Below are 21,106 nucleotides of genomic sequence, written 5' to 3' on the forward strand. Positions count from 1 at the left end.
TGTCAGTCTAAATAAATGTCTGGCGTGACAGGTTGCACTGTACCATTACTTACCTAAATAACTAGTTAACTACTTTTATGGAAACATACTTGATATTATTGTGATTTTAGATTGATCGTATTAATAGGTACATATATCACTAATATGCATAATTGGAATATCTAACTATCCACCTATCTAGGTGCATAGCTTAGTTCAAGTTGGATTATTTCCTGGCCAAGACAACATCGTTCGTGGATGTGCTACATTAATTTCCGTCAGGCAAAGCTTTTAGTGCAACAATATGCAATGAAATCATAGATGGGAATAGCTAATTTATAATTCAGCAGAATAATGAGTTCCAAATTACAACTACCAAACATCCTAGACCGAGATCCGCAGTCGCAAGGATAAATTACCAACAGCATAGACCGAGATCTGTCATCGCATGGATAAGTTAAAAAGAGCCTAGACCGAGATCTGTCATCGCGTGGATAAATTACCAAGGGTGTTATAGAAAAACAATGTCTATGAATGCAGTGAAAGGTCTCGCGGATTACAAATACTGTCGCATGTTTTACGTAAGATGCGGAAGCTCTGTTATAGAAACTATGCAGTTTTGTGTCTGACATGACTTAAAATGGCATATCTGTAAAGAAAATGTGATCATATCAATAACATTTTTCATGGTTCCCCATCGTCCTTCAGATGATAGGGTAACACGAGTAGTAAGCTATTTCAGAGCACTTTAATCGATAATTCAAAAACTAAGATATTAGCATTATCTAATTTTGTGGTTCAACCGGTGTCCCAATAAATAATGCTGAGAACACTGTGAACAACGGATGGCCAAATCGATTACAAGATCGGAGCTGGGACAGACATCATCATGCAGACGATTTAATATTTAGATAAGAAAGACGGGGTGTTTCCCAAGTTAAGTCACGCTTTCGTGTCACGAAGTCAACAGGTGACGGTGACACATGTAACTGCATGCAGCCAATCCATGTTTAACGCTTTTTGTTTTAGCAAACCATAGCATAGCAAGCACGAGCTCTAACTGTCCATATGTTGCTACAATAAGATTAGTGCCCGAAATAAAACCTGCCAAGCCTATAAAACTTGTTATGTATATTTGATTTAACTATATCTGATCTAATAGATATTTATTTAAATTTAATTCTTTAATTGTCAGTTTTCATTTGTTTGCTATTGTAATGTAAATTTATTCACTAGAGATGATATTTTTTCAGAAAATAATTTGACGTTGACTGCTCGTTTTGAAAACACCAGGTGTTGATCTAGATCCTGACCTTGATTCAAAATTAGTAGCAACCACGTCAATAAGTTCTGTTTTTATTTTAAAAAGATTGGTTGTTGTCGAGGTCATGATGAAACATTTGATTTAAGATGTACAAAATTTGTTTATTTTTTATTTAATGATTTCGACGAGGTTCTAGAACATGATCACGTGACCCACTTTTTACGTTTTAGAATACGATATAACCTTTGTTTTGGAGAGATATTCTCTAGCAATTGGGCTCTTACACTGGAAGTTGTATCTTATACTGTTTGGAGTTATTTCAGATTACTTGGATTCAAAAGGATTAATTTTTTTCCCCTGGAAAATACATGTGCTCATGTACAATTCTTGAACAAAGACAGATCTTTTTAAAACATTATTCAGATTTCCAAAACCGGAGTGATATTTCTTGTTTCTACAAGGAACTGTAGGCTTCAATACTACATATTAAAGCATACGTCATCGTCTTCCATCTTGGATTCCTCGTTGGGACTCGAACTTGAAATCATTATAAAATTTTATTATTAGTACTCCTAAAATTGTATTCGTGGATTATTCTTGGATTATTTCTGGATTTGATTCTTAAACCCGTAAGTTCATAATTTTTCATTTTTACAGAATTTTTCCAGGAAAAAGTAATTATTGTATTTTTCAAAGCTTTTTGTTTACACTCTTTCTGTTTTTTAATACTTTTATTCGAGCCTAAACACGTACCATAAGAATTGGGTAGCTCGTCCTGAAGATAGTTTTGAACTTTAGCTACAATATTTCAGAAAAATATGTTTTTTGAAATTTATGTACCCTAGTTTTTGAAATTTTTAGTGAAATCGGCAAGCTTTTTCTAAAATGTCATCAAAAGTGGACATATTTCTTTCAAATCCTACCCAGGAATAACTGGATTCTTCAAAAAGGTTGAATTGATACAACGTGCCAGAAAAAGATATATTTCTGAAGTAAAGGCTTCCTGAACGAAACAGGAAATAAGAAATATTTTGGATCAGTACTTGGTAGAAGAGAATGTTTTGGATAAAAGCGCTTTGGTTTCGATCAGTAAATATGTATCAGCCTCTGACATACAAGTAAAGGAATTAGAATTAAAATGCAAGATGGAATTGGAGTTGAGGAAGCTGGAACTTCAGGAAGATAAAGAAGAAAAACAAATGCATTTACAAGCAGAAGAAAAAGAGAATGAAAGATAAGCGCAATTACAAGAAAAACAAATGCAGTTACAATATGAGAAAGAGGAGAGAGAGAGAGAGAGGAAAGAGAGAGAGAAAATCAGATGCAAATACAGTTAGATACGGAAGAAAGCAAGAAAGAAAGATACATGCAGTTACAAAAAGAATAAATGCAAAAGGAAGAAAGAGAGAAAGAGAGAGAGATAAAAATACAAATGCAAAGAGAGAAGGAAGAGAGGGAATATCACTGTAGTATGAAAGAAATGGAACTGGCAAGTGAAAAGTACATTCATACTTCAAATCCAAATTTAAGTTTTGACCTTGCAAAGAGAAAAAGAAGTAGACAAATATTTAACTCGTTTTGAAAAAGTTGCTGAAAATTTGAAATGCACAAGGGAGGATTGGACTAAATTGTTACAATGTGTACTCACTGGTAAGGCTAGTGACTGTCAGTTCACCAAAGTGGTAACTATGATGTGGTTAAAGAATGCATGTTAACGGGTATGGGTTAGTCCCTGAAGCTTAACGCGCACGCCGTTACGGATCACTGCCATCTCACCTCTGTCTGCGTGGGTTCGAGTCTCGGATTCGGCTAAGTGGGTATGTGAGAAAGCTTGCCAGTAGCTTCTCGTGGGTCGGTGGTTCTTTCTGGGGTTTTCCCGGGTTCTTCCTCCACCATTAATACTGGCCGCCATGTATCAGTATCGTGTGCTGAAAAATGGCGTTAAACCCTACAACAACAACAACCTGAAGCTTAACGGGAAAACGTCAGAAACTCTAGAAAAGAAGCTGAACAAACCCATGTCGAATTTGCTAGAGAACAAGAGCAGCTGTATGATAGATGGTACTTAGCCAAGAAAGTTGAACGAGATTATGAAAGTCTCAAACAACTTATATTACTTGAAGATATCAAAAACTGTGTATATAGTGACATTAGGGTTTATCTTGACGAGCTTAAGATCGAAACCTTGGAAATTGCTGCTCGTATCGCTGACAATTATGCTTTAACTAATAAAAGTTATTTTGTAAACAAGACTTCTACTCAGCAGTCTTCTGGCAGAAAAGTATTTCAGCCTAATAAAAACCCTTCTAAAACTCAAACTGGCACAACTTCTTTAAATCAAACTTCAGAGAAGCTTGATTCAAGATCCTTGTCTCTTCCCACGTGTGGCTATTGCAAGAAAAAATGACACGTTATTTCTGATTGCTAGAAATTGAATAATAGGCATCAGAATCAAGACAGACATATTCCAAATGCTCTTATTTCTAAGCGGTCAAGGTCTGATTTTATTATGGAGAATTATGCACCATTCATACTGAAGGGTTCTATATCACTCTTGGTTGATTCGGCCAATCCTATCCCTATTAGAATTTTAAGGAACACAGGAGCTTCTCAGAGTCATTTATTGTCAGGTACTTTGCCTGTTTCTGAGAAGTCTTCTCCTAATGAGAGTATTCTTATTCAGAGAGTAGAGTGCGGCTTTGTTAATCTTCCTCTCCATTGTGTAAATTTGTCAGCAGACTTAGTCTCAGGACCCGTGACAGTTGGAACAGTCTCTGTTTTACCCGTTGAGGGCATGCATTTTTAACTAGGTAACTACCTAGCTGGAGACATTGTGTTGGTTAATCCACTTGTAACTGATAAGCCTTGCTTGGATCAGAAAGTCGATTCGATTAAAAAAGAAATCCCTGACTTATTCCCAGCTTGTGCAGTTACCAGAGCTATGACAAAGAAAGCTCCTGAGAATGCGGCTGCTGAGGAAAGTATTCCTTTAGCTGACACATGTATTGGTCAGGCGTTTGATGAGGTCACATTCAATCCTTATTTGGATCAATCAGAAGGTATTGATCACAGTGATCCTCTTTTAAAGACTCATTCTCTTTATTCTAATTAGGGTAATAAACGACAATTAATTGTCGTCGAATAGGAAAACGATCATGAGATCTCCTGTTTCTTTCAAAAGCCCATTAGTGAAACTGAAGCTACTGAAGTTCCTGTCTGATGTTTCATTACAAATGAAATTCATAAGAGAAAAATGGGGACCTCCCTAGCTATCTGCTGACGACGAATGGTCAGTGAACTACCAAATTGTAGTTTCAACACCTTACATACAGGAAATACTACCAAATTGTAGTTTCAACACCTTACAGACAGGAAATACTTAGTCTGGCCCATGAAACTCCATTGACTGGTAATTTAGGGATAAACAAAACTGATCACAAGATCTTAACTCACTTCTATTGGCCAAAAATCAAACGTGATGTTAATAAATACTGTAGATCTCGTCATACCTGTCAAATGGTAGGAAAACCCAATCAGAAAATTCCCAAGGCTCATCGACAACCTATTACTGCCTTTGGCGAATAATTTAGAAGAATTATGGTAAATTGTGTTGGTCCTTTACCTAAGACCTAGCCAGATAACCAATACCTGTTGACCATTATGTGTGCTCTCAACAAGGTTTCCATAGGCACTTCCCTTGAGAAATATAAAATCTAAAACTATAGTAAAAGCTTTGATAGGTTTGTTTACTCAATTTGGCGTTCTCACTCTATCCAATAGGGTCAAAGATCACATTTTATGTCTGGCACTTTCCAGTCTATTATGCTTGAATTTGGCATTCAGTAAGTCAAGTCAAAAGTAAAATTAAGGTTTGCCAGAACTAAAATGGAGCGAAGTTCTGAGTTTGGTAATAATAGAGTTCTGTCGATCTAGCTCATTCTTCAAATTTGTCCTCAGATTAGATATTAGGTTAAGAAGAAATTGAATGAGTTAGACTATAATATTAGTGCTCCTGATATTTAAACAAATTATAAGAGTACCAGTATACTGAAAGAGATAGCCAGGTTAAATATGCAATTAATTTAGTTTTACCTGTCCTACTCAAAGAAGATTTAAGTGAACGAATATCATCGGATTCTACTGATATCAGAGTGACAAATCTTCGGAATTCAGAAATCATGAAAGATCTGGACCATAAACTTTCACATTTGCAACAGCAAGAAAGAAATTAACTTTTGGCAGATTCCAACAGTTATTATTTGAATATGAGCACTTATTTCCAGATATTCCTACAAGCACAAACAAAATTGTCCATGACGTTGAAATCGTAAATTCTAAACCAGTGAAACAAAACCCATACAGGATGAACCCTCTCAAACAGGAATACGTGAAAAAAGAAATTATATATTTGCGGGAGAATGATTTTATAGAGCCCAGTAAAAGGACTGGACTTCACCATGCATACTTATTTCCAAAATCAGATAAAACTTTCCGTATGTGTACTGATTATAGAAAGGTAAATACTTTGACAAAAACAGATTCATTCCCATTACCAGGACCCGATAACTGTATTGATAAGATCGGGAATGCCAAGTATGTCAGTAAATTTTACCTTCTGAAAGGATTTTGGCAGATTCCACTAAAGGGAAGAGCAAAGGAAATTTCGGCATTCGCGACTCCAGATGGACTTTACCAGTATAAAGTAATGCCGTTTGGGATGAAACGGTAGCCGAGTACATTTCAACGTCTCATGAATGTGATTACCTCTGGTCTTGACATTTGTGATGCTTACATCGATGATGTCATCATCTACGAAGACATCTGGAAAGAACATATGCAACAATTCGGAAATTTTTTGACATATTCACTGATACATGTTTGACAATTAATTTATCTAAACGTGAGTTCTGCCGTGCTAGTATAACTTTTTTAGCACTGTTATGTGCATTTGATTTACTTATATCTGATTTAATATATATTTATTTCAATTTACTTATTTGTGAGTTTTGAATTTTTTAAATTTTTCATTACATGATATTGTTATGTAAATTTATTCACTAGAGATGATACTTTTTTCAGAAAATAGTTTGACATTGACTGTAAGTTTATAAACACCAGGTGTTGATCTAAGTCCTGACCTTATTTCAAAATTTGTAGCATCCACGTAAACAAGCTATGTTTTATTTTAAAATGATTAGTTGTTGTCGAGGTTATGATGGGACTTCGTGCTTAAGATGTAAACAATTTATTTTTAAATGTTTTATTTCTTAGACTAAGACGATTGGTTTTCGTGAGGGACACACTGGGTGTACGTGACATTTAACAAGTACGTAGTTTCTATAAGCTTCTAGAAGATGACCACGTGACCACTTGTTTACGTTTAGAATACGATATAACCTATTCTCAGTAGAAGTAGAAACTGGGCTGTTAAACTGGAAGTTGTATGTTGTGCTGTTTGGAGTTATTTCAAACAACTTGGATTCGAAAGGATTTAATTCTGTTTTTTTTTTCTTCTGGAAAATACATGTGCTCATGTGAGATTCCTAATCAAAGACAGTTCTTGGAAAAATTTATTCAGCTATCAGAAACCGGAATTATAAGTCTTGTTTCTACAAGGAATTGAAGACTTCAACACTACAGATTGCAGCATGCTTCATCGTCTTCCATCTTGGATTCTTCTTCGGCCTCAGTGAAGATATAAGTGACGGAATATCATCGGATTCTACTTATATTGGAGTGACAAATCTTCGGAATTCAGAACTCATGAAAGGTCTGGACCAGAAACTTTCACATTTGCAAGAGCAAGAAAGAAATTAACTTAAACAGTTATTACTTGAGCATGAGCACTTATTTCCAGATGTTCCTACAAGGATAAAAAAAATTCAATGACTATGAAACTGTAAATTCTAAACTTGTCAAACAACACCCGTACAGGATGAACCCTCTCAAACTGGAATACTTGAAAAAAGAAATTCAATATTTGCTGGAGAATGATTTTATAAAGCCCAGTAAAAGTGATTGGAGTTCACCATGCGTACTTGTTTCAAAACCAGATAAAACTTTCCACATGTGTACTGATTAGAGAAAAGTGAATAGTGTGACAAAACAGATTCATTCCCATTATCAAGAATCGATGACTGTATTGATAAGATCAGGAATACCAAGTATATTACCAAATTTGACCCTCTGAAAGGATTTTGGCAGATTCCACTAAATGAAAGAGCAAAGGAAATTTCGGCATTCCTGGCTCCAGATGGACTTTGCCAATATAAAGTAATGCAGTTTGGGGTGAAAGGGTCGCCAAGTACATTTCAACGTCTCATGAATATGATTACGTCTGGTCTAGATAATTGTGATGCTTACATCGATGATGTCATCATCTAAAACGACACCTGGAAAGAACATTTAGCAACAATTCGGAAATTCTTTGACAGACTCAGAGATGCATGTTTGACAATGTATTTATCTAAAAGTGAGTTCTGCCGTGCAAATTTAACTTTTCTAGGACACATCGTGGCACATGGACAAGTTAAACCTATAGATGCTAAGGTCAAGGCTATCTCTGAATTTCCCGTGCCTGTTAACAAAAAGCAACTGATGCATGCGATTTTTGGGTATGGCCGGATATTATCGAAAATTTTGTTTCAATTTTTCTATAATTTCTGAACCCTTGACAAATTTATTGAGTACGAAAAACAAGTTCCTTTCGACTGGAAAAATGTCAGGAGGCTTTTGACAAGTTGAAAGCCATACTTAAAAGTGTGCCGTACATTACAGCTCCAAATTTCAGCCAGTCTTTTAAAATATTGTTGATGCAAATGATGTTCGGGTTGGGACAGTTTTGATTCAAGAAGATGAAAAATAAAAGTCGAAGACTACTAAGGTCGAGTTTGTTGTTACAGGAATATAATCTTGACATCAGGCACATCAAGGAAAAAGATAAATTTAATAGCAGATGCACACTGTATTATTTATCATATATAATTCAATAGCATACGCACTTTCCCCATTATAACAATGTATTATTTAATGTACACTGTGTAATTTATATGACTTCTTTATAACCTCATGTACAGTTAGTCTGTGGTAAAAAGAAAGCTTTATGTATAAATCTTTCGTTTTCTTTAAGGGGGAAAGTGTTATGTACATTTGATTTACTTGTATCTGATTTAATATATATTTATTTCAATTTAATTGTTTGTCAGTTGTCGCTTGTTTTTTTTAATTTTTGTTACATGATATTGTAATGTAAATTTATTCATTACAGATGAAACCTTTTTCAGAAAATAGTTTGACATTGACTGTTAGTTTATAAACACCAGTTGTTGATCTAAAATATGACCTTGTTTCAAAATTTGTAGCATTCACGTAAACAAGTTCTATTTTATTTTACAATGATTGGTTGTTGTCGAGGTCATGATGGGACTACTGATTTAAGATGCAAACAATTTTGTTTATTTTTTATTTCTTAGAGTAAAATGATTGGTTTTCACCAGGGCCACACTGGGTGTACGTGATCGTTAACAGGTACATAATTCCGACTAGGTTCTGGAACATGATCACGTGACCCCCTTTTGCGTTTTAGAATACGATATAATGTTTGTTTTGGAGATATATTTTTTTCTGTAGTAGTTGGGCTTGTACTTGGATTCAAAATAATTAATTATTTGTTTCTGGAAAATACGTGTGATCAGGTGAAATTCTTGAACAAAGTCAGCTCTTATAAAATATTTATTCAGATTTCTAAAACCGGAGTGATATTTTTTGTTTCTACAAGGAACTGTAGACTTCAACAATACATATTACAGCATACGTCATCGTCTTCCATCTTGGATTCTTCGTTGGGACTCGAACTTGAAATCATTATAACATTTTATTATAAGGTCTCCTAAAATGTTATTCGTGGATTATTCTTGGATTATTTTTGGATTTGATTCTTAAACCCGTAATTTCATATTTTTTCATATTTACAGAATTTTTCCAGGGAAATAAAATTATTGTATTTTTAAAGCTTGTTTTCACTCTTTCTTACTTTACTGTTTATTCGAGCCTAAACACGTAACAAACTGTAATAGACTAACAATTGAGTAACAATCATCTGGACAATGTAGGGAAAGCGAACTTCGTTATCAAACTTTACATGTCACATTATGTAAATATTGTCATACTAGTTGCATACCAATACAAGTTTTCCTGAAAATTAAGCCAGCTAAACTGGATGATCTGGGTGGATGTTTGTTAGGTTCTGCAAATAACATGCTTGTAATATTATTTGTAAGTTGTTGTTTCTTAATGCATGCAGTTATAAAACAAATACTTGCATAGTAGAAGAAATAAAGGTCATGGAATAAACAATGCTAGATTGTTTAAATTCTCACACCAGCCTCCTGTATACGAGGCCAGTCTATATCAGGCCCATTTCGTACAAGAATCAAAACATTATTACTTGGTCTTTGTTGACCAATAGTCAGAAATTAGATATCCACACAGGTGAAGCGGGCACTGTTGTGAGCTCTTTTTGGAGGCGTAGTAGCTGACCTTTTTATAGTATTTAACCTTCACCGTAGTCTAACGGAAACAATTCTTAACAAAACTTATATTTTGGAGAGGGTGGGAGGAGAGAGGCTGACAACTGACATGAAATCTGCTCGCTTAAGCAATGTGGGGGTGGGTGGGAGGTGGGCACCTATAAAGAACATTGCCAGCGAGCGTCTAGAACGCTCGCGCTCCCACTGATTTTACTAGAGTTCGATTGATTGTCAGGCTCGTGTCATAGTTAGGTTAAATATACTGAAGTAATAAGAATCTGAAGCTGTACGCGTTAAACATTAAAAGTCCTATGTATCGAACCATTACCGAATAACGTTCAGGTTGCCAAAGACTGTCACAAACTTAATGTGTCAGGCGTAATTACGTGAAAGTTCACAATTAGCTAAGCTTGCGATTGGTCAGGGGGTCATTGGATTTTCAAATAATATCTACCAAATTTGAGTTGGACAGGCTGCGCTTGGCAATTTGTCAATCAAAGGAGACAGAATAAATGGTGTGTTCTCGGGTCCTACCATCAGGATGCTGTCTCCTTACGATAACTCTTTTTTCAGCTGTAGCGATACGTATTAATTGTAAACGTTTATCTTTTCTCTCATTCATCTTTGCTTGATGGATAAAGCATTGTTATACTTTAGATGATTCTGATTATTTTCCCTGAATTCCCATTAGGTCAGACAAATTTTTATATAACACAGCGCTCCCGGATTTAAAAGTGTCTGTTTCAGTTTACAGTCGTCTTGTTATCTGTATATGGAACGCCAAATCGTTTAAACTTGACGAGAGAGAAAAGACGTTATCGAGACCAAACCGCAGTAATTGAAAGAAAATGGAGATTACAAGCTGGGGCAATCAAGATCTAGCTGGTGAGATGATACGGCAAACTGGAGAGATTATAAATTGAGCTGCTGAAATAATATGACAAAACGTCAAATATGAAAACGAAATCAAATTTTAATATATAGAATGGCATGAACGTTATGGCTAAAGCACTATTTAACTATAAATTAAAAGAAAACAAGATGCATAGCTACTACAGGCATATATTAGGTTTAAGTTGAATATAGTGAATTTTTAAGAATCTGATTTAATTTGAGGAAAACAAATTTGTTTGTATGTGCATCATCAGTGTTTGTACGTGCATCATCAGTGTTTGGATGTGCATCATATGTGCATCATCAGTGTTTGTATGTGCATCATCAGTGTTTGTGGACCTTCCACTTGATTTTCTATTCAAATCAGAGGTGTCGGGAAGTAGAATTGCCATCTTTAATCAGATTTCATGGAGCATTCGGCCACCCCGTCAGCAACGTTAATATTTTGGCACAGAAAGAGATGTATACTTTTACTCCACGTGTATTTATCATACCAAAACTTCACATCCACCCATACCCCTGCGTAAATAATGACGACTTCATTTGCTAGTAGAGACAGCGATTTGATTATACCCCATCCCGGCAAGGCATATTGATAACTATATGCACAAATATTGTATGACAAGGGGTGTCTTTCAGTTTATATGTCAGTCACATACAACTAGCTATACATACAGTCAATAACACTGTAAATAATCCGATTTAACAGCAATGATATGCATGCAGACCTGTCTATTATTCTGATTTATACGATAGATTGTTTTGTTTATTATATCGTGTAAATATAATGCAACCCTGCTCACAGCAGGAATTTCTTGACTAGACACAGTCCGTCCGTAGGTCTTGCTCCACTGTTTTTGAACAAACCGCCATCACGTGATACTCGCTGGTATCCCATGACCTTGCATCAGATCACCTCTGCATTATATGCCATCTGGACGTATCAGACCCTAACCATCAACCTTTATCTGCTACTAAGAGAAACCTCCGTATAATAAATAGAACCAAACTAATGCACGACATCCAAGCTAACCTAACAACTTGCTTACCTCCTACCACAGAACAACTCGATAACTGTCTGCGTTCATTGCTTGACAAAAATGCCCCAGCTACCAAGTGCAGAGTATCAATTCAAAAGTGTTCTCCATGGTATAGCAGTGTTAGGGACCAGCTTCGCACTGCTAAAAGAGACCGCCGTAAAGATGAGAGGCTCTGGCTTTCCGCCAGACTCACTATTCATAAGAAAATCTATGAAGTCGCTAAGAAGAATGTCACAAATATAGTCCATGCAGCGAAATCAGCCCACTACACTACTAAGATCATGGAAAGCTCCAGTTACAAAGAGCTCTTCGAGATTACTAACAAGCTACTATCAAGGAACAATTCAACACCACTTCCAACTACCTTCTCTCCAGTCGTCCTTCCGGACATTGCAAATTTCTTCCGTGACAAAGTACAAACCATTAGAGATAAGCTTGACACCACAATTTCAATTGACTCGTCGTCACCATACAGTTGGGATACAGAATTTGAGCGGCAACCATATGCATCATTTGAACCTGTCTCTATGGATTTTGTACGTACAATCGTGATGAAGAGTGCACCAAAGTCATGTGAACTTGATCCAATTCCAACATCACTGCTGCTTGAGTGCTTAGATCCAGTATTGCCTTCACTAACTGATGTTATTAATACCTCTCTCTCATCCGGGGAATTAACATCATTTTTCAAAACTGCCATTGTAAAGCCTCTGCTGAAGAAACCAAAACTTGACCATAATGATTTAAAGAACTACCACACAGTTTCTAATCTCCCATTCATATCAAAAATCTTAGAAAAGGTTGTTCTATCCCAGCTTGTATCTTATCTAAATTCAAACAGTCTTTTTAGCAATGTACAATCTGCATATCGCCCTTGCCACAGTACTGAATCTACTCTTCTAAAAGTAGTTAATGACATTCTGTCTGCGTTTTCATAGCGGAAAGATTACAGTCCTCACCCTCATTGATTTGTCTGCAGCATTTGACACTATAGACTATGATATATTACTTCTCCGTCTCCAGCATGTATTTGGCATTCATGATCCAGCCTTACTGTGGTTCAAGTCCTCCTTGGTCAACAGGACACAAATTATATTTGCAAATGGAATACACTTCAGCCCAGTTGATCTATGTTGTGGTGTTCCACAGGGGTCTGTTTTTGGACCTGTTCTCTTCATTCTGTACACTCAGCCGCTCTCAAGTGTCATAGATCATCATCCAGTGTCTCACCAATTGTACGCTGATGACACCTAAATATACAAATCTAGCCACCCAACTGAAGTTGATGCTACCATGCAAGGTGTAGAGAGGTGCATTTCTGATGTGAAATCATGGATGACATGGAACAAACTGCACATGAATGATGATAAAACTGAGGTCATTCTGATCACAACACAAAGACTTTCTCATTCACATACCTCAAACAATAAATATCAGCAACGTCAATATTAAATTCACACAATCAGTACGAAACCTAGGTGTTATTCTGGACAGTACTCATATTGCACCAACATGTCATGAACATATGCAAGGCTGCATATCTTGAGCTGAGACGTATCAGCTCAATTCCCAAATATCTTTCAGCTGATGCCACTACGGACTGGAGGAGTTCAGAAAGCTTAAAGATATGACAAAAATTTGTCCCTAATGCCCTTAGGACAAGTGCTGGATTACCCATTAAGCACAATAAGCACGTGCTTCTGGGCTTCGGGCACCAGCCCAACAGGGGCACCAGAGACAAATTTAAACTAATTGTTGATGATAAAATTGAATGAATTTTATCTGACCATTTAGATCTGCATGTATGTGTATTTTGATTAGGAAAGATGGCAACACTGTTATTTTCTCACCTTTATAGCTGTTAGTATTGCTTGTTTTAGTTTCACATGGGGGGGGGGGGGACACCATAATATTTTAAGTGCTTAGGCCCTAGGAAGGCCTTAATCCGGCACTGCTTAGGACTGAGATGTCAATGCCAAAGTATTGATGATTTGCAACCATAATATTGCTATCAAACCAAGTTTCTCTTTTTTAAGTTAAAGATGTAGGAGGAATTCAAGAACATTGAACTGGTTTATATGTATACGTATACACAGACACTTCACTTATTCCTGCGCTTTTTTTTTGGGGGGGGGGAGGGTAAATGAAGAAATGATGTCAAGAAGAGGTTGACTAAGGACACTCATATATTTAGGCACATGCTTTTATCGTAAGATATAATGAACACACTTCTGTATCTTATTTCGTCCCTTTTGACGAAGGGATTACTAGAATGGTGAGTGGTATTATCAAAGAAAATAAAAATGTTATATCAAATTAAGTTCAGTGACTGAAGCGTCAACGATCATAACTAAAAGTGGGCACTACTCACCGAACGGCAGGTACCCACTACTTTATTTCAATAAACCAGACGCCGTGTGTCTGTCGTTTATAAGTCCTTAGAAAGACCTTCAGATATGTTGTATGCAAGATATATTAGAACGGAGAGTGGCTGACGACTAAAGTTGTAAATTTAGAGCATGTAACAATTAAATCTGACTTGAAATATATATTTTTGGAACCGCCTTTCAGAGCAATGCAATCTGCAGTAATCTAAACATTTATCAGGCTCCAAGAATATTTAAATCAGGAAGGTATTCTTTGTATCAATTTCGTTACATCGTCAAACTCTAATGACATCAAGTAGATTTGTCATTTCATCAAAATTGGCTTCTCGTCTGCAATGCAATTTCATTGTGTCTTTTACATGAATATTTCCAAATCAAATTTTCTCTGTATTCACGTCTTGTGCCATATTCAGGCTTCTGGAAGTTAAAGAAAACTGGTTCCTGTATTTATTTTTCGCAATTACTTGGAATCAAATCTAGATCGACAGATTAGATGCAGGAGATAAGTTATGAGGTTAGTAGGTTCAATATAGATCATGTCTGAACCTTAAACATTACTATATTCATGTATATACAAATGATTGGAGGAAGTGAGAAAGGAACATTTTCACGTGTTGACAGCGTATACGTCTTCCACATGTTAATATTAATCCAAACTTACAGTATTGCAGATAATCGACCTTTCTCAGGATGATCTCGTCGTCAATTATAATGGAGGACAACTGATAGCTTCTGATATAGCCCTGTGTGTGTATGTGTTTGTGCGTGATATTTAGATTTTTAACGTAGCTTTTTAAAAAAAAATCAGTCATATAGCTACGATTTCTGTATTGTGGCAGTTTAAAGTGATGACTATCACTGGGGCATCATGCGGCAGATATGTGGCATCATGTCCCACTCAGTCACATTATCCTGAAACCAGACCGACTAGTCCTAATATTAACCTCTTAATGCTGAGCGCCTAGCAATGCAGGTGCTTGTACAATTTTGTATAAGTCTTTGGTATGACTCAGCCGAGGTTCGAACCCGCGACCTCCCGCATCCGAGGCAGAGTCTCTGACAGCTTAGGCCACCAGAAGGGTCTTCTGCTATAGCTGATAAATGTGTATCACTAATCATTCCAATCGCAAGACAGCCACTGAAATACGCGGAAAAATCACTCTTTCTATCTGTAAAGTGTGTGTTAATTCTTTCTCAGTACCCTCGCTCAAAATGGCAAATTATGGTTGATTTTGGACAGCTATTAGCTTACTCTCTACAAAGGTTAATTTATGACCACTAAGGCCAAAACTGTCAATCCAAAACCATACTTACTGCACATGATTATGATCTTGTCCCTTTATTGACTTACATTATTGCATGGAATGTTTGACCAAATAGTGCGTTATTATTCATATATATCATGGTGAGTCAGGGTTTCGTGGCTTTTACCTTCAATACTTTGGTGAAATATCATGGTTTTATAAAGTTTAAGCATTAAAGTGAGCATGACAAAATTCTGAATAAAGAGTCATTTGTTTTTTGAGGTGAGGGGCTTTTGTGTTGTTATTTCAATCACAGCATTTCATGCTCAAATCATTGCAAACTGGTTTCGTTCCTAAAACATACCAAAGTGAACGATCATTCGAAACGCACATCGTTTCAAAGCTGAACGTACTAGTCTATCGGAAATGGATAGGTGTGTCTCTAGCGTGCGGAGGTAAATTCCATTGAGGATCTGAACATGGTATTTCTAGTACGCATTTTTTTCTTACAACGAAAACGATAATAACGAAAAAGTGAAAATAATACATCTGGATGTATAGAAGAACTATAGTTCTTGGATGCGTTTCCAAGGTTAGATTTTACGATTGCAGGTTATGAGAAGAAGACATACGAATACTACATTAATTGCCTTGCTACGGATTCCGAATCTTCAGGCGGTGAAAGTCTTACACCAGGTCCTATTGTAAAACAAAGCAAAATGTTATCTGTGAACTACCGTACGATAAGTGGGATGAAGCTATATTTGGAAACAATTTTGCCTTTTGAGAATTTAATTTGACATACTGAAATTAACAGACGGACAAAATTTTGGGTATAATACGTACTCGTGCTGAAAGGATTTGTAAAATCTGCTCAGGGAAAATGGGGGCGCGGTTCGTGTTCGACAATATCCTATCAGTTTGCTGTTTTTCAGCAGGGCTATAATGTTGAACTTAATTAGCCACATATAAATTGAAGGAAAAGACCAACCCGATAGTAAAAACATCCACCGCTCCCTCTTATCAATAACGTTAACTGGAACATGCGGTAAATGAGATGGTTTTAATAAGAAAATGGAGTACCGCGCATCAAACTCAGTCGCTTTCATTAAAATGAAATAATACTAAAAAAGGAGACTGCCGGTGGTTTGCTAGCGAGCGTGGAAAATAAGAGCAAATTGTCGCAACTTTAATAGTAGAAAACAGATAAAATAGCATTACTGGTGCTTCTAATCTGAAATCTTGTTACTGCAGAAAACATGATACTGAATCTGGATTTTTTTTTTTTTAAATTAATTAGTAAAGAGAGATGATACATGCTTAGATTTGCCAATTAATGACGCCTATAAAGCAACAGACACAAACTGATTTTTATGGAATTCGTATGTGCACTAAAACAATGCATAATACAGCGATGCTATTTCCGATTTAGTTGTTCGCTGAAAATGTGATTTAATTTTAAACCTTTAAAGATATAAGTATGTCTGGACGTAAATATTCCACATTTATTAGTTAGATTAGTAAAGAGCGATGACACGTGTCTAGATTTATCAATTACCGGTGCATTCAAATTAATAAACACAAATCAAATTTTTAATTTTTTCATAATATATGAAAGTTGTATGTGGAAAACATAATGTATGTATATATGTGTGTATGTATGTATGTGTGTATGCATGTTTGGATGGATGGATGGATGGATGGGTGGATGAAGAACCTGAAGATAACTGAACGGATGGATGCGTGGATGTGTGTGCTTTTCATGTGGATATTAAAGCCATACTGCTTCCATCGTAGCGATATGAATGAAATTTTTTTAAAGCTACATTAAAAATCCAAAATCACACACACACACACACACACACACACACACATAGACACACACTCACACACACGTACACTTTTATCGCAAAACGAATCTGCTGCTTTATTAGTTTTAGCTTTTAACCATAAGACAAAATTATAATTTCGTGATTCTCTTTGTTTATTTCAATTGGTAAAGTAAATTCTATGAAAATCTACAATTGGGATTAAATGTTTTAGCTATTCTGAATTCAGCGTGTAGATTTTGATAGTCTATTTTCAGCCAATCAGAGTATCTATGAATTTTTGCCCTATACACCCCTTCGGTCACTTGGGTTAACGAGAAATGGCTGCATCTTTAAAAAGATACTCCAAACAGCACGCAATATCGTAACTACCTATATTTATCACGTGCACCAGACGCATGATTAAATAACGACCGACGATTGTTCAAGGTGGCCATGCATTTTTGCGCTTCTCTCAGCACAGTTCCTAGTGTATTTTCTTTTGTTTTGCTTTTAAATATTATATCTTGTAATATATGTAACGTTTGACAAGTTTTCAGATATAAGTTTGTATAATGAATATCGCCTTTAGATTATTTTTCTGTGTTTTTGGAAAGAATTTTAAAAAGTTAGACAACTTCAAAAACCCATGATGTATAATAAAACGCCCAAAAATATATTTAAGCAAAGAAGTACACTCATATTACTTGTCCTGGACAACGAGTGCACCAAACTTTGTCGTAGTAACCCGTATACTAATCTGCCAGTAATGATTGTTTTTCTTCAGGCTTTAGATCTAGCTTGCTTTATTATAAATCATAATGGAGACCACGTGATCGTGGGAGGGAGTGAAATTGTGCGGTTTTCAGAAAATAGATAAATAATAACAGTAAATATAATTTGTTCCATAAAAATGTGTTGTTTTGTTTACACTACAATATACTAACACCTAAACTGAAAGATAGGCAATAGTTAGATCAATGTACACTCTTTTATATCTTATTTTTCCTCCGTTTCTCATATAACAATATTCATAAAGCGAATTATTATTTTTGTAAAACCTTAAACTAAATGTTAAACGGATATCCTCTTATTCTGGTTTCTATATTTTTACCATTATCTTATTTCATACATCTTCGCAGAGTTTTAGCTCTTTAATTTTTATCTCATATACTATGTGTTTAAGATTATTTGGAACGGTTTTTATCTTTGTAATTATTTGGAGGGGGACAGTTTTTATGTAACATTGATAGAACTCACCATTTATTCTGCACCGTATAGCCAGCACTGTGCTAACGTGCCGTTAAACTCTATATATAAATGCAAACTTTTGTTATTTTGGATACACAAAACTTAAAATGTTCGTGTGTCGAAAAACGTATACGACGCTACTGTCTTTGCAATTCAAAGCAAGACGACCGATTACAATCAATACGTTTAACAAATAGGCGTTTATCCAATTGTTCAGCAGCGACGTTTTAATCGGTGATGTATTTTACTAATTATACATGATTAGCGGTGAAACAACAAATAAGAAGAGATTAATTTCACATATACATGTAGGTATATGGTTATGGCGACAAGCTCTCGTCTATATCACTTTTACTAATGCAGTCGATTTCGTCGGATTAAGAACAGCTGTATACACCATTAAAGAACAGCCGTACATACCAACATAGAATAACTGTATATACTAACAAAGAAAAACTGTATACAAGAGAACAGCCGTATGTGTATATATACCAGAAGAGAATATATGTATATGTACCAACACAGAGCAGCTGTATATACAAGCAGAGAACAAACAGCTGTATATACCAACAAATAGCTGTTTATACCAGCCGATAAAAGCTGTATGTACAAATACAGAGAACAGCTGTATATACCAGCAGAGAAACGGAGACAGCTAAAATACAATTTAAGAAATGCAGAAGAGAAAATGTGTAAGTACCGGTATACTAGAGGCGGATTGTTAGGTTTGAAGTCATGTTGCATGACAGTCAGGTACTATGAATCAAAGCTAATTAGCATCCTGGTATACAATGCAGTTTGCAGTTAGACCCAACTTATAAGTGAGATTATACGTGATTCTTCTGCTCTGTACAGCCGTACCGTTCTGTCCTTGGAGATTAAAGGCAAGTATGTACAGCCACAAATAATTAGCAAAACAAATGCATGATTATTGAAACAAGACAATGTAAAAATGAATTCACCATTTTGCAAAAATTAATAGAATGCTTTGGCGGTTTATATTTATTTATTTTCAAAATATAATTATATAGACGGGTTGGAAGAGGTATGTACAGCCTGGGCTGTGTTGAGGGACGTTTAAAAATAATAACGAAAGAAAATGTACCATAATTAAATGTGTTAATGGCGGTGTTTCAAAAGCTATTTATTTAAGCATACAGGATTTACAAAATGAATGAGCATCGGTTTTAACATTTCATGCCATTACCTCCATGGAGCAAATATATACGATTCACAGAAAATCTCTCTCTTTCCCTTCCTCCCTCCCCCCTTCTCTCTCTCTCTCTCTCTCTCTCTCTCTCTCTCTCTCTCTCTCCAGTACTTTCTCTGAGTTCGTCTATCAAGTGTACAAGACCGAAGGATAATCTACTATTATTGAAACTTTAACATTTTGCGCCTATATTTGTGTACATTATATTTCTCATTATATTCTAAGTAATCGCTATTTGTTTCATTGTTTGATTTTCATGGTAATTGCTTATCTGGCGTTAATTAGTGTGCAAATTAAAATGTATAATATATGTTATTATATTGTGCTGTACCGAAATATAAAAAAAAAATAATAGGTTACGGGTTATGTTCCTATTTTCGTCATTACACAATGCATTCTTGCCAAATGACTTCGAATGAGGATCGCAGAAAGTAGACGAGCAATGGAACAAACTGTGCAGAAAGGGCGACAATCTGACCAAGTTCGATATTATTTTTATTAACATAGCAATCTTTCTAAAGATTTGCATAATGCTCATGTATATGAGAGAGAGAGAGAGAGAGAGAGAGAGAGAGAGAGAGATTACCTCACATGCCAAGAATAATTAGTCCAGTACCTAGGTGAAAATCTCAGCTCTTTCAGGTAGCGTGTTGCGTATATCATATGATTCTAATTGTACTCCTTTCGAATCCAAGCTAAAAGAGATTATAAAATAGTAACATACCTTTTGACCACAAAATCGTGGGGAGTATGAATGGCAGGTAAATTACCGTAATATCTCGTGTGAATAAAGTGAATTGTTTTCCCTCCAGAAACATCAAGGATCTGTCCATCGTCAATGAAATACATGAAGATAACACCTATATATTTCAGATGAAAAAGAGGGAGGCATATGACGAGTTATTTTGTGTCAGTTTATATTTTAGGTTCTCACAAGTACATGTGTTCTACATTTTTAAGAATATTTCAAGACGAATCCTTCAAAGAATCCGGACTAAAATGATTTCGTCATCGAGATGAAAAAGATTTCCATCTAAAAATTGAAAAACTTGGCAACTTGAAACCACTAATACATAACCTGGTCGTTATGACAATGGGTTGAAACTTTTGATTGATAGTTGACCTGACAGCAATTGTTCGCCTCATTAGTAGTAGGAAAACTTAAATTGTAACTGCCAGGATAAGACGATATATTAAATATATGTCAGATATCAAAGAAAGAAATTTCTACCGCTCCGGTGACCTAGTGGTTAGAGCGTCCGCCTTGGAAACGGGAGGTCGTGGGTTCGAACCCCGGCCGAGTCATACCAAAGACTTATAGAAATGGTACAAACAGCTGCCTCGCTAGGCACTCAGCATTAAGAGGTTAGATTTAGGACTGGTCAGCCTGGTTTTAGGATAATGTGACTGGGTGGGACATCATGCTACATGTCTCCGACAAGATTCCCCAGTGCTAGACATCACTCTAAACTGCCACACTACAGACATTGTAGCGATCTGA

At 35.9% G+C, this 21,106-nt stretch overlaps 1 protein-coding gene across 4 annotated transcripts in view; it reads right to left on the bottom strand.

The window, feature by feature from the left end:
- LOC149794671 (5-hydroxytryptamine receptor 4-like) overlaps positions 1 to 21,106 on the bottom strand; it is a 75,685-nt gene that overhangs the window by 46,749 nt on the left and 7,830 nt on the right. For 2 of the 4 annotated variants that reach the window (XM_089964280.1, XM_089964277.1), the window contains exon 2: positions 20,192 to 20,300. The exons of 1 other annotated variant lie outside the window; for it this stretch is intronic. The gene's annotated coding sequence lies outside the window, so the exon portion shown is untranslated. The remainder of the gene's footprint in view (positions 1 to 20,191; positions 20,301 to 21,106) is intronic. One more of the 4 variants, XM_089964278.1, reaches the window with a different exon arrangement.

This window comes from Sinohyriopsis cumingii, chromosome 7, assembly GCF_028554795.1.
Source record: "Sinohyriopsis cumingii isolate HCF-2022 chromosome 7, ASM2855479v2, whole genome shotgun sequence".
Lineage (NCBI taxonomy): Eukaryota > Metazoa > Mollusca > Bivalvia > Unionida > Unionidae > Sinohyriopsis > Sinohyriopsis cumingii.